This window comes from Anser brachyrhynchus, assembly GCF_964034855.1.
Source record: "Anser brachyrhynchus genome assembly, chromosome: 1".
In the NCBI taxonomy this organism is placed as follows: domain Eukaryota; kingdom Metazoa; phylum Chordata; class Aves; order Anseriformes; family Anatidae; genus Anser; species Anser brachyrhynchus.
Window position 1 is genome coordinate 124,956,696 of NC_137694.1, and position 12,833 is coordinate 124,969,528.

A 12,833-nucleotide genomic window follows, 5' to 3' on the forward strand; every position below is an offset into this window, starting at 1 on the left:
CAGGTCCAGCAGCAAACTTACTCCCAGAGAAACTGTTTTCTCAGTCTCAGAGACTATCATACCTTAAAACCTTTGCTTGAGAATTAATATTAAGTCATTACTGATCTTCAGAAAAATAGTTACATCCTGACTCTGTGGGTCTGCCATGATATAGAAATACTTCATTCTTTAAATCCTGTTACTTCCAGTCTTAACCCTGATGAAATTACAGTGCCACTACCCATCAATCCCTAACTGTGTCTTAAAACATTCACCTGTGAAAAACTCCTGCCCAGCCTTACAGAACTGCTCAATAAATCTCCCAGTGCCTTATTGCTCTCCTGTCCCCTAACTCTAGTCTTAATCTATCCATGGCAGTATACAACAATATGTGTCACTACCTCAAGAGTTAACATTGTCACCCATGTTAGTACCATGACTGACTTCTCTGAAAATGGCTGAACAGTTTTTGTCAGGCCAGGAGCTGGCAGAAGATACCTGCTAACAGTGTTGGAGCTGCCATAAGATTTAGAATAGCAGAGCCAGCTGTATTTTTTGGTCCTGCTAAGATCGATAAAGTTTGTTGCTGACACAGGCAAATAGCTTACATTGAATTTGAGAGGAGGATGAATTACTGTGTTTTTCATCATGGCTGGAGTCAGGTCTGTAATAATCCCATGCTTCTGCTTGCAAATGCTTCTTGTCTAACTAAGATGAACAACCCCAGGGTTAGGTTAGCCCTGGGGTGTTTGGGGATTGTCCCTGAAAGGGGAAGAAAGACTGGCCTTTATCCTGGAGGATACAATGAGTTTTTGTTTGTTTGTTTGTTTTTTAACTCATGATTAGAACTAAGGATAGCAGAAGCTGAAGAACAAGCCTAACTCCTGGATTATTAGTACCAGGTTCAGCTGAGAGAAGCAAACAGCTTATAATTGGTTCTGGGACTGTGAGTGGTGATGGCTTTGCTGTGCTAAAGCTATGTTTAGGCTTGTAGTCACGGTTTAGTGCAGCTTAGGTAGAAGAATTAACATTAAGTATAAATTCTGTACAGTATACAGAGCTGGTCCTTATAGAAATATTTTGTGATTAGGTCTGGGTTAGGTGGAACTAGTAAACTATTAAATTAAATGAAACTTTGACATTAGGATTTAGCACTAGAGAGAAGAATAAATGTTGTATTGTGTTATTTTGCCAGATTTACTGGGTTAAGTAAGAATGAAAATCTATGGAGGCAGATGAGTAGTGATTTTTGCCGTAGGAAAGGTTGTTGGTCGACTTTGTTGAAGACAGGGTTACATTTGAGTCAGAGTTAATGTCAGCCATTAGGAAAATGGTCTGCGGTTACCTTAGTTGCTTGACTGTATGAGGATAAGTTAGCATCAGGTAGAACACAAATGTCATCTTAAGATCTTGGTAACTGCAGTTAAAGAGTATGACTGGAAAGTACTGAAGAAAGGTGAACAATAGATTCGTGATTACTGCTTGGCTTAATCAAGGTCATTGTAGTACTATGTTTTTATACTAACACCTAAATTTGGTTTAGAATTAGCATCAAGTCTGACCATGGTGGTTCACTGACAGGTCCTGCCAGGCCTACAGAGCTAAGACAAAAGTCAGTATCAGCAGTGGCATTTGGTTAGTGTTGTGACCATGGAAGGTCACTGCATTTGTGTAGTAGTAGTTGTGTTAGGTCAGGCATTTGAAACAGCAGGGCTGAGTTTATTGACTGAATTTGCACTATTACCAGGACTAGGATGATATCTTAAATAGTTCGTAATTAGTGTAAGGACTAACAAGAATTGCTGCTCTACTGTGTCAAGTTTTTAATTAGAAATTGCTGTGTCAAGGACCGAAGAACTGAAGACAGAAGGCTGGAGAAGAAACAAACTGAAAAGACAAGCTTGTTGTTAATTTTGGATGTAATTATCTTTGGTTTGTGGGATACTTGATAGAATAACAAGGTAGATGTACCTGCCTTTTTAAAAATAATAAAAGGACAAGGATAGTCCATATGATGGAAAAATTATGATAATGCCTGTACCTTGAAACTGGTTGCATAACATTATTCCTAGTCTATTACAGTTTATAAAGTTCAGATTACCCTTAAACCCCTTTGGTTTAATGCTGGAAATGTTGCCTAGCTCTAATATAAGATAGCAAAATACATTTATCCCACTCAGGAACAGCACTGAATGGTAGCTAATATGTCTTCTGAAATTCAGAGCATTGGACAGCTCTGGCTGGGCACAGGCTGGTTCTGCACCTGAGGCACATCAGAACTTATTATTTCAGCTGTAGCAGAGATTGCTCTGAAATATTTTTTTGTTGTTAAGGTTAAACTTCTGGTGAGTTCTAGAGAAGAACTCAGGGAAGAAAAAAACCTGTATATTGCAAAGGCTGACAACTAATTTACAAATTATTTAAGAATAATAGATTACTAGATTTTTTTTTTAAAGAAAAATAATAAAGCAGTATAACTGCTCTAACTAAAATAACAAAAGTGTAATACTTAGAGTTTTCTTCTATACATATGGATTTCCAAGAGTACTTCTTTCCTAATGGGTTGCTGTTGTTGTGAAAGTAAATAATACAAGAGAAATAAATGATATTCAAAATTCCATTACAGGAAATACTAATAAAATATTACTCTCGATCTCTGTTTCAAACGGAAATTTGACTTTTTATAAATAAAACAAATATTGCTAACACTGTAGTAATTTTTATTTTTGCATTGGCATAAGTATTCAATATGTATCTCTACTGAACTTGAAAGGATCTGAATTAGTCTGTGGAATCCTGTAGAAGAAAAAAAGGCTCAAATACTTTGAAAATGGCTTTAAATTTTTTTTTTTTAAAGGTAAATTGTTTTAAAATAAACCACTAGTTAATTCCCTCCATCAAAATGAAATAAATCATTTGTCACTCAGAAATAAATTTTGGAAAGCATATGCCTTTTACATACTCTGATTAGCTGAAACCCTACTTCAAAACTGGAATAAAAGTCACATGGGTGTCTTCTAAGGATCCTTTGCCTTCATTTCTGTGATGAGTGACAATGTACATTTGACCTGAAGTAGCTCAGAAAACATTAAATCTTGTCCACAGTGAAATGATAGCTAAAAGCACTGGGTTAACTCATATTGAACATCCCAGATGGACAATGAGATTTAGTATGGTGCGAAAGGCAGCAGTGGTTACATTCAATTTTCCTTCCTCTTCATTTTATTACTAGTATGTACAGTATTGCAAGGAAATTAGTAGTGAAATCTAGGCCATGTGATGCACCGAGGATTACAGTACTGTAAAAAATAGTGCCACCTAATGTCCTGCTAGTGGTCCAGAAGACCCTGTTTCTTCACCGACTCTGATCTCCTCTGAGCATCAATGATCTCTGTGGAAGTTAACATTTACAAGTATCTTAGTCAGACTATGAAACAGCACCAGTAATTAATGAGGTTTGGTCTCATTTTAGCAATAAATGACAGGGACCAAGCTGGGAGGAAAAAACAGCGGTTAATTGTTAACAGTATTGAACTAAGCACAGAAATCTGACCAAATGCCCACTTAAGTCAATGTAGGGATATCATACAAATGTATCCCTAATAAATGAAAAAGAGGAAAAAAAATAGGACTGGAAAAGAGAAGATAGCACTGACAGAAATATTTGTAAGATAATTTTTTTCATGTGATGAAACCATTTTAAGTAGACACTGAGAAATGGAATTTTCTTAGTGAATTGTGGTCATAGAATCACAGTCTTAGAATGGTTTGGATTAAAATGGACTCTTCAATTCACCTAGTTCTACCCCCACATCATAGGCCGAGATACCTTCCACTGAACCAGGTTGCTCAAAGCCCCAACCAATCTGGCCTTGGACACTTCCACGGATGGGGCATTCACAGCTTCTCTAGGCAAAATGTTCCACCACCTCCATTGTAGTTCCTGTACCACTGTCATCATGAAGAATTTCTTCCTTATTAAATTAAATTAAATTAATTTAATTTAATTTAAATCTACCCTCTTTCAGTTGAAAACCATTGGCCCTTGTTCTGTTACTACATGCCCTTGTAAAAAGTTCCTCTCCAACTTTCTTGTAGGTCCCCTTTAAGTACTGGAATGTAGCTATTAGGTAGGTCTTCCTGGAGCCTTCTCTTCTCCAGGCTGAAGAGCTGTGGTCATCTAACAATTCAGCATATATTAAAAATTATGCTCTCCTTTCAGCTAAAAGAGAGAGATAGGCATCCTCAGAAAGGGATTAATTCTTCCTCCTTTAGCTTTTGCCTTAAGTTTGGATGAATTACTCTCTGGAGACACCTTAGCTTCCCAAACTTAAAAGTAATAAGAGAATAGGGAAGACAGTCTGTATGCTTTCACCTGAAATTACTTGTTTGTTGGAATTGAACCACAGTGTTTCAGTTACAATTACTCCAGTGTTAGCATGATAGCAAACTCAAAGAGGACTTAAGCTTGTCTCAGACATTTGGACAGTTTCCAGCTACAAACCCCGCCCCCCCCCCCCCCAAAAAAAAATAATAATAAAAAAAAAAAATCCAAGCAACAGGACAACAGGAGATTTTTTTTTTTCTTTTTTTTTTTTTTTTAATCTTTAATATGGAGTACCAACCAAATCTTCTGTATCACGCTCCATGCCTCTCTCCCATTATTAGTACATTCATCATCTTACAAGTGCATACAAGTACTTTTGAGACTATGATATAAGGGCTGTTGGGGACTGCTGTGCCTATAAAACCATTTTGTCTGACATTTTTATCACTTCTGCATCAAAAGCAGTCCCATAAGACTGTACCCATTTAGTTGAGGTCAGCAGGTTCTTGTTGCTGTATGGTAAACCTACTCATTATTTCCAAACATGAAATGTTTTTCTAAAAAAAAATTTGATTGTAAAACAATCTTAACTGGTGTAGTGCAATGTGTAGAAGTGGTAATAATGGCTCTTCTCCAAATGAATTTGTCTAATTTTGTTCACTTAAGTGAAGAATAACAGGTGCGTATATTAGCTATAATCCTGATCTTTCAAAAATTCCAGTTCCAACAGATATTAGAACAATGTGCAGTCTCACTAAATTTATGAACACACATTTGCATTTAATTTTATTTATATTAGTGCAGAATGATTGGCATTGATGTTTTCCAAAATTCATGCTAAAGCAGGTGATTTCGTTTGCATTTCCAAAAAACACCAAAAGCTTATTTTGTAAGCACAAAGAAGGCAAAGGAGAGGTTACCACTATATTCCCCAGTCAGTATATCAGTGCAAGCAGATCTGGGGAACAAACCAGCTGGTGCTCAGTGGTTACATGTACTTACGTGTCCCACAGAATGCACATTTCAGGTGGGGTTTTAGGCTAGCTCTCACCTGGTTCCATGGACTGACCTCCCACTTGCATTTGGGGCAGATTAAGTGAGCTCCTGGAAAGTATATTTCAGTTCAGCTGTATCTAAAGGAAGTTCAGATTGAGTGCTCTGAGCCACCTCTCTGATGTGAACCAGAGCATAATAAATAGAGAGCACTGGAGGAACACTTTGAAAGAGTATTTCTGATCCAAGTAAAACACTAATGCAGACACTCAATGAGAATAGGCCTTAGGAAAGTACTAATGAGAATAAAACAAACATTATTTTCACTCACTTTCAATTTTGGAGACAGAAGAGTCAATTTACCTCTCACTGTCACCAGCTGGCAAGTGAAATGAAACAAATAAACTCCCTCCCTCTTTACCTATAAACGTCAAATTCCCTTAACCTTTTTCTTAAATTTTGCTCACTGGGATTATCATGGGAGATTTTGAGACTTAGATTAACACTTCTAATTGCAGGCATGATGCCAAAACACATCCAGACCTGGAAATACAGTCCTTGTTAGGTAAACAGCTGTAGAGATAGTCATCTTTTTATTGAACAAATTGGTGATGCAGAGAGTCAGGAAATCCAAAGAGGATATCAACAGGAAAAGGACTAATGGTAACGTGACAGTCTGGGATAAAACTGTCAGGCACCCACAGAAAGGTAGTTCCTTTGTGAATTGTTGAGAAGTAAACACCATTTATTTATTTATTTATTTATTTATTTTATTTATTTATTTCAAAACTTTGGTGAAATCATTAAACTGGTAGCAACTGAAGAAATGTGAGATATAAAAAGCAGAATGTCATTTGAATTGGGTGTATGACATCTGGCCTGAGGAAAAAAATAAAATATGAGAAAATGAATTAGTAAGTAAGTTAAGCAATAAATACAAACAATGGAAGATGTCAATGTGAAAAACACTTTTTCTAATTAAAAATTTAATTGAATTTCCAAATGCTCCTCCCCATCCAAGTGCTGAGGAAGCTTTATTTTGTATTCCTGTTTTCCTGAATGTCCCAGGGTTAATTGAGGCCGATGTCAGCATTGACACAGTGAGATATGCTGCTCCAGAGCTGGACAGTTCAGCAGTGAACTGGTGAATTGGTGGTGGTGGTGGGGAGGCGGTGTGCAAAGGGGGAGAGAGTTCTTAGCTAGAGAAAGCCTGGTGGGAAAGCTCCACCAGGAGCCAACAGCTTTTGTGAGAGCAGCTGGCAAGGTTTGGGTAACAACCTCAATTGTACAAAAGGAAGCCCTAGCAAGAGCTACCAACCAGGAGTATTTTGAATAAGGCTGGCAAGCAGGGACAAGAAGAGTGCTGCAGTTTGCACACCAGGGGAGGTTTAAATTGGACATAGTGAAGAATTTCTGCATGGACAGGGTGGTCAAGTGTTGGAATAGGATACCCAGGGAAGTGGTGGAGTCATCATCCCCTGAGATATTGTGGACATGGCACTAAGGGACATGGTTTTATGATGGGATTTGATAGGTCAGGATAGAACTGGTTGTTGGACTTGATGATCTTGAAGGTCTTTTCCAACCCTAGATCATGATTATATGATTCTATGATACTAATGATACTTTGTTACACCCCAGAAAAATGAAACATTTTCCCAGCATGAAAACTGTAGCTGTGTTCAGCAAGAAACTTGTATTTAATATATTTGCATTTTCTTAACAGTTAAGACACCTATGATCAACCATCTAGACCTGAACACACAAACGGATTTTGAAATGTTACCATTCAGCAGGCCAACTAGTAATTACACTGGGTATATGAATTTAAATACTCTCATTTAGTTAATAGTAACATATTATGATGTAATCAATACACAGAAGCAATTGTTTACTATTTGTGATAGCTAATGATGTTTAATTCTGAGAACTAATGACTTGGATAAAATGAAGAGTAAAAGGAGAAATCTAATTTGTGAGTAAGGCGAGTTTCAGTTTCATAAAACTACAAAATGTTTAGAGAGTAAAAAGCAGAAGAAAATGCTACTTCAATCACTACAAATACATAATTTAAAATTAGAGAGTATTAAAAAAGTATTGCAATAAGCAACAAAGAACAATCAGAAGAAAATTTGTGTCAGCCAGAGCACAAACTAGGTTTTTATCAAAATGTGACAGAATCTCACAGAAGCCACTGGAAAGTTACTTAAAATGTGCAGCTTGGGCTAATGCAATTCACAGTTCTCAAGTACATTTATTTTAAAGGATTTCATGTGACTCACAAGTCATGTAGCCAGACAAAGCCCATCATGGAATTTGAAATATTAGCATTGTTGCTAGTTAAAATTATAGCTAAAATTGTGGGTTTTATTATAACTCCCCCAGATTTTTGTGTATTCTATTCTTCTGTGTTTTGAAGACATGATTAACAGTCCATACTCTCCAATAAAGAGGCAAATAATATTATTTTAAATCATACCTGCTTCTCCTCCCATGTCAACTTCTCTTTTCTCTTCCATAACCTACTGTGTTCATTTGAGCTTTTCTATGATCTTCTTTAGCTATCAAAATAAATCTAAGATGATAACATACTGACTCTGGACTGTCATTGTAAATATCAGTCAGGAGCATGCTCTTTTTAATTTTAAAATGGTAAGACAATAAAAGCCAACTGTGTGTGCTACAGGATGTCCAGAAAAATATACAAACCAACCAATTTTTGTCTCTAACACAGAAGAAAAATGTGAGATGTCATTGTGGATAGTGAACTTCTGAACACTATTCACTATTTTCAGGAACTAACAAACCTGTACATTTTGGTGTTTTAGATTCAAACTTTGGAAAAATACATTCTGAGGAAACATAATCAAACATCAAAATTAAAAGATTTTTAATTTGCTTTCTCATTAATAAAGATATCAATATCACTTTAAAACTAGTGGACCCTTGGAATTTGGCAAGTCAGCTTCTTGTTTCCAGTATCACTTGTTTCATTTAGATATTTTACATATTCTTTGTAATGTCCATATATTTTATGCATCATAGATGTCTAATTGCTTTGGAAACCACCTCCGAGATGGGGCAGGCTGCAGAGGAGAGATGGCTGTAGGCAGCCAAGGCCATGACTGCCAACCAAAAAAGCTAGTAATAAGAATATAATTTTTCAAAGCCTTACATATAAATGCTACATGCTTACATGTACTTTCTGTCTATTCCCATCACAGTTTTGTCTCCAGGAAGAAAAAGTAGTTGTGAAAATGAGTAAGTAATCACATGACTGCAAGGTTACTCTCACGATGACCAGGTTATTCATGGTTTTAGAAACCAGCTGTACCTACAGCAAAGACAAACTAAGCTGGAGAGGACTGTGGAGAAGATGGAGCGAAAGAGACATTTGGACTATGCTCGCAACAATATCCCTTAACTTTTACATAGCTCTGAAATGGTCAGGCAGTTGGACTTGATGATCTTTGAAGATTGCTCCCAAGTGAACTATTCTATTCCATTTTATTCTATTTGATTCAATTCATTTTGAATCTCTCTCTCTCTATTAATATATATGTATAATATTTATGTATATAATAAATCTCTTATATTTAATCCAAATATAGTCAAGATATACTTGATGATCTTAAGGGTCCTTTCCAACATAAATGATTCTATGATTCTATACTAGGCTAAATATATATGCCACCTACATATATATAGACTGTTTTACAAAGAGGCTAAGACAAGAGATACTAGTATACACCCACTGTTGTTGGGAATGTTCCCCCCAAAAGATCTGTCAGTTAAGACCATTCAGTCATGGCATGCAGACTAAATTCATCTGAGTTCCAACTGCTGACTGACCAGACATTGCTGCAACCAATATAATGGTATTTCTAAGAAAGGCTATGAAGATCTCTATTGGATGACATCACTGCAAGGACATTTGGGGGTTTCACAGCACAACAGGAAATTCCATTTGGTAAATACATGCTGGAAAACATCCCAAGGAAAACAATATGATGGAGGTATTCCCAGAGAAGTACCAGCATATGTTGCTCTAGAATGTGGCCCAAGAGTATTTTTGAAGTTATATATAAATATAGTAAAACCTGTTGATAGTCTGTCTGCAAGGTAATTCATAGGTTTCCCAAAATATGACCATGAAAATAACAATACTCACCCTGTCAAACTCTAGAGAAATTGCTCCATCTCAGAATCCATGCTATTCCATCTGCTAGGAATGCTGTATGTAGAACCAGTAGGCAAGACCCCAAAACAACAACAAAAAATTAGTCCATGGGATTATATCCTTGAACAGCTGCATATGCAGCAAGGTGGTTAAGAATCAGACTCACTGTTTTGTATTTGGTATTGTTTTTATCGTTGTTATAAATAGCACAATAGGGGCATCAAATGTTTGAAAAGCAGGGAAAGAGCTACTCTTAAAACTCTCAGCAATTTACATACAGATCTTTAAAAAATGTATGGAATTAAGCTGATAAAGAGCAGATGTTTCAGAAACTTGATACTTTGTATAACATCATACTAATGACAACTTTTCATTCTGAACTCTTTGAGTGTTTCAGGTGTGTCCTGTAACGAGGCTGCTCATAACTCTCCGTGTATTTCTCTCAAATTAAGACTACAGCATTTTAATCTAGATGGTGACATGGTTTATGGTAATAGTCTATCATGATGTTCATTGCTTTTCTGAATTTAGGTTCTCATCAAAGTTGCACCATTATGCTCTAGTGAATGTATATCACATTTTCTAGTAAGGGTCATGTCTAGAATATTATGGTGACTAAAAGCAACAGGGATGCTTACTGTGGTGCCTCTCTCTGGATGCAAGGCAAATGCAAATGGCAAAGTTTAGGCTGTTGTTTTTTTAAAGGAATACATGCACAAAATAGATATCAAATAAGCTTGGCCACTTAAGGTAACTACTTTTAGAGATATGCTATGTTAGTAATATGAAGTACAATCTGGGTTTCATTCCATTTTCTGTACTGCTCAAGTGAGGTTTGAGTTCTTTGTTGTTATTGCAAACAGATATCAACTCTGATAGAAAGAGATACAATTACATGTCTAGGGTAATTTAATATTTTGGAATTTTAAGTTAATTTGGGTTTTAAGAAACTATAAAAACTGCAATTCTTCTTGAAGTTATTATATGCTATTACAGTTAAACTAATAACCTTTGAATTTTAAATTAAGCAAATAATCGAATTATTAAATTAATGAAAGTAATTACATATTTACATTTTAAGATATAATATTTTAAGTAAACTTTAAAAACATGAAATTTGCTGTTCAGCTAACAGGGAGAACTGATAATTACTTAGGTCACATATAAACTATAATTCGGCAATTGCTGCCAAATTATTTTGAAACATAGAATTAAAGATGCTCCAGAACCTCAATGTGTTGTTCATTCATGTGAGCACAGAAGGAACTTCTGGCTGTGTTTATACTGCTTATGGATGTGCTGAGTTAGATTATACTTTACAGTAGTTTGAGAATTACTCTCCCTCTGTTACCAAAATAGATTTTTTCTTACTGACAAGAATATGATATTGGTGGGTATAAACTAGGGAGGGGGGAGCAGATCAGTGTCATGTAAAAAATCATTCATCTGAAAAAAAGAACTAACACAATTCTCACAATAGTCTCTTCTAAATTACTGTCAAAATATATAGTCTCTTGTGAAATTTCACTATGTCCATCGTAATTGGCAGAATCCAGTGTTAATCCAGTGCTCCTAGGGCGTGTGTTCATATTCATTACAGCTGGAGTAAGAACCATCAGATACAGAGGGAATGTGGATACTGACACTGATTATGCACCACGAAGACTAGAAAAAAGAGTCATTGAAATATATGCACACATATGTTTCAGAAGAAATTTTGCTGCTGACTTCATCAATCAAATTAGTTGGCTATATATAATGTTTCTTGTTTACATAGTTTACATGTACATCATTTACATTGTAGACATTTCATGTTTACAGTGCTTTAGGTAGATGTGCTGCATTTGCTCAGATCAATGTCTGTTCTATTATTCTTTTGGATTTTATCTTTCCTTCTGTGAACTTTTCATATCTGTGCTACAAAAAAAAAAAAAAAAAAAGAGAGAAAAAAAAGTTATTTGCAAGATATGGCACGTACTCTGCACCCAATGGGTGCCAGAAAGCTCCAGCTGAAGGATGTTGAGCTTGGTGTATACTTTGCTGAAATTACTGTGCCTTACTCTTGCTACATAGCTATCAGGTCCTAGTTTGCTTGATAGTACAGAATTTAGGCAGAGCATGTTTTCAAGGCTGTTTATAAAAGATATGCAAAACCAAATATGAGAAACTTAAGTCTGAATGTAAACTTTACTTGATTTTCAGTTCTCTGTTTGTGGGATCAGTACAATAGTTGTCATTAATTTCAATACAGTACTATTCAATAAAACAAGAGGCTAAGGAAGGTAAATAATAAGTTGTTTTTTTTTTTTTTTTTTTCTGAAGACAATTACTAAATCAGAAACCTATTCTTACAGTCCATACCATTGTCTTTTTAATGCCTATGCCATCTGTTGTGATTAGCTTTAATAAATTAAGATTGTTGTATCTTCCCCTGTATCTGAACTTAATAACAATTAAAAGCACATTAAAATATGTATCTGAATCACACTGTGTTATAAATTGTTATGTACCCATCTTCACCCACTTTAATATATCAGTTCTTGTCTTTGTTTGTATGATGATTCCTGTCAAATAGTAATAATATAATAATCTTATAAGTTCTTCATTCCTAGTAGACATATTTTTGCCCTTTAATCTTTCAGGAAATTCAGGAAGGGGAAAAAAACATTTCAACCATCCCCCCTTAATTCTGTCCAAAGAAAAGAGCTAACGAGATTCTGAGACATTACAGACAAAAAGCACATATGTCAAGCATATGCCTTCCAAGGGGAGAGCAGGGAAAAGTTTTTTATTGATGCACATGAAACATTCTTAAAGATACGTAGTCCCAACAGTTTCTCTTTTAATGCTTGAACAACTACAATATTTTTCTCAACTGTAAAGTTACTAAATTAATGAATTTGCTAGGAATTTATAAGTCTTCTACTTCTTCTATACAGTAAATAAATTAAATAGAGGAAAGCACAATAAAGTACTATGAGCAAAGTAGAGGGACTCTAGTAGAAACTAACCTTTAATTACAGTTGTAAGAAATCACTCCTGTTTGAGACTGATTCTCAGAGATGCTTCTCAAGAGGTAAAAAATCTCACTTAGGGATTTTCAGGATCCTCACTCCCCACTGAAATCTTTCCATGCTTAAGTACCTCTTCTCAGGTATTAATCTTACAGTTTGTCCCATTCAGATATGTCACATGGATTTACAATGAAGTCAGGAGAGACTGCTGACAATAGCAGTAATCTCATGTCAAATCATTAAAGAAATTGTATCTAGGCTTCTTAAGCTTCAAATAGAAGCAAAATGAAACAAAAATAAAAAACATAAATAAATAAATAAATAAATAAAAAACAACAAA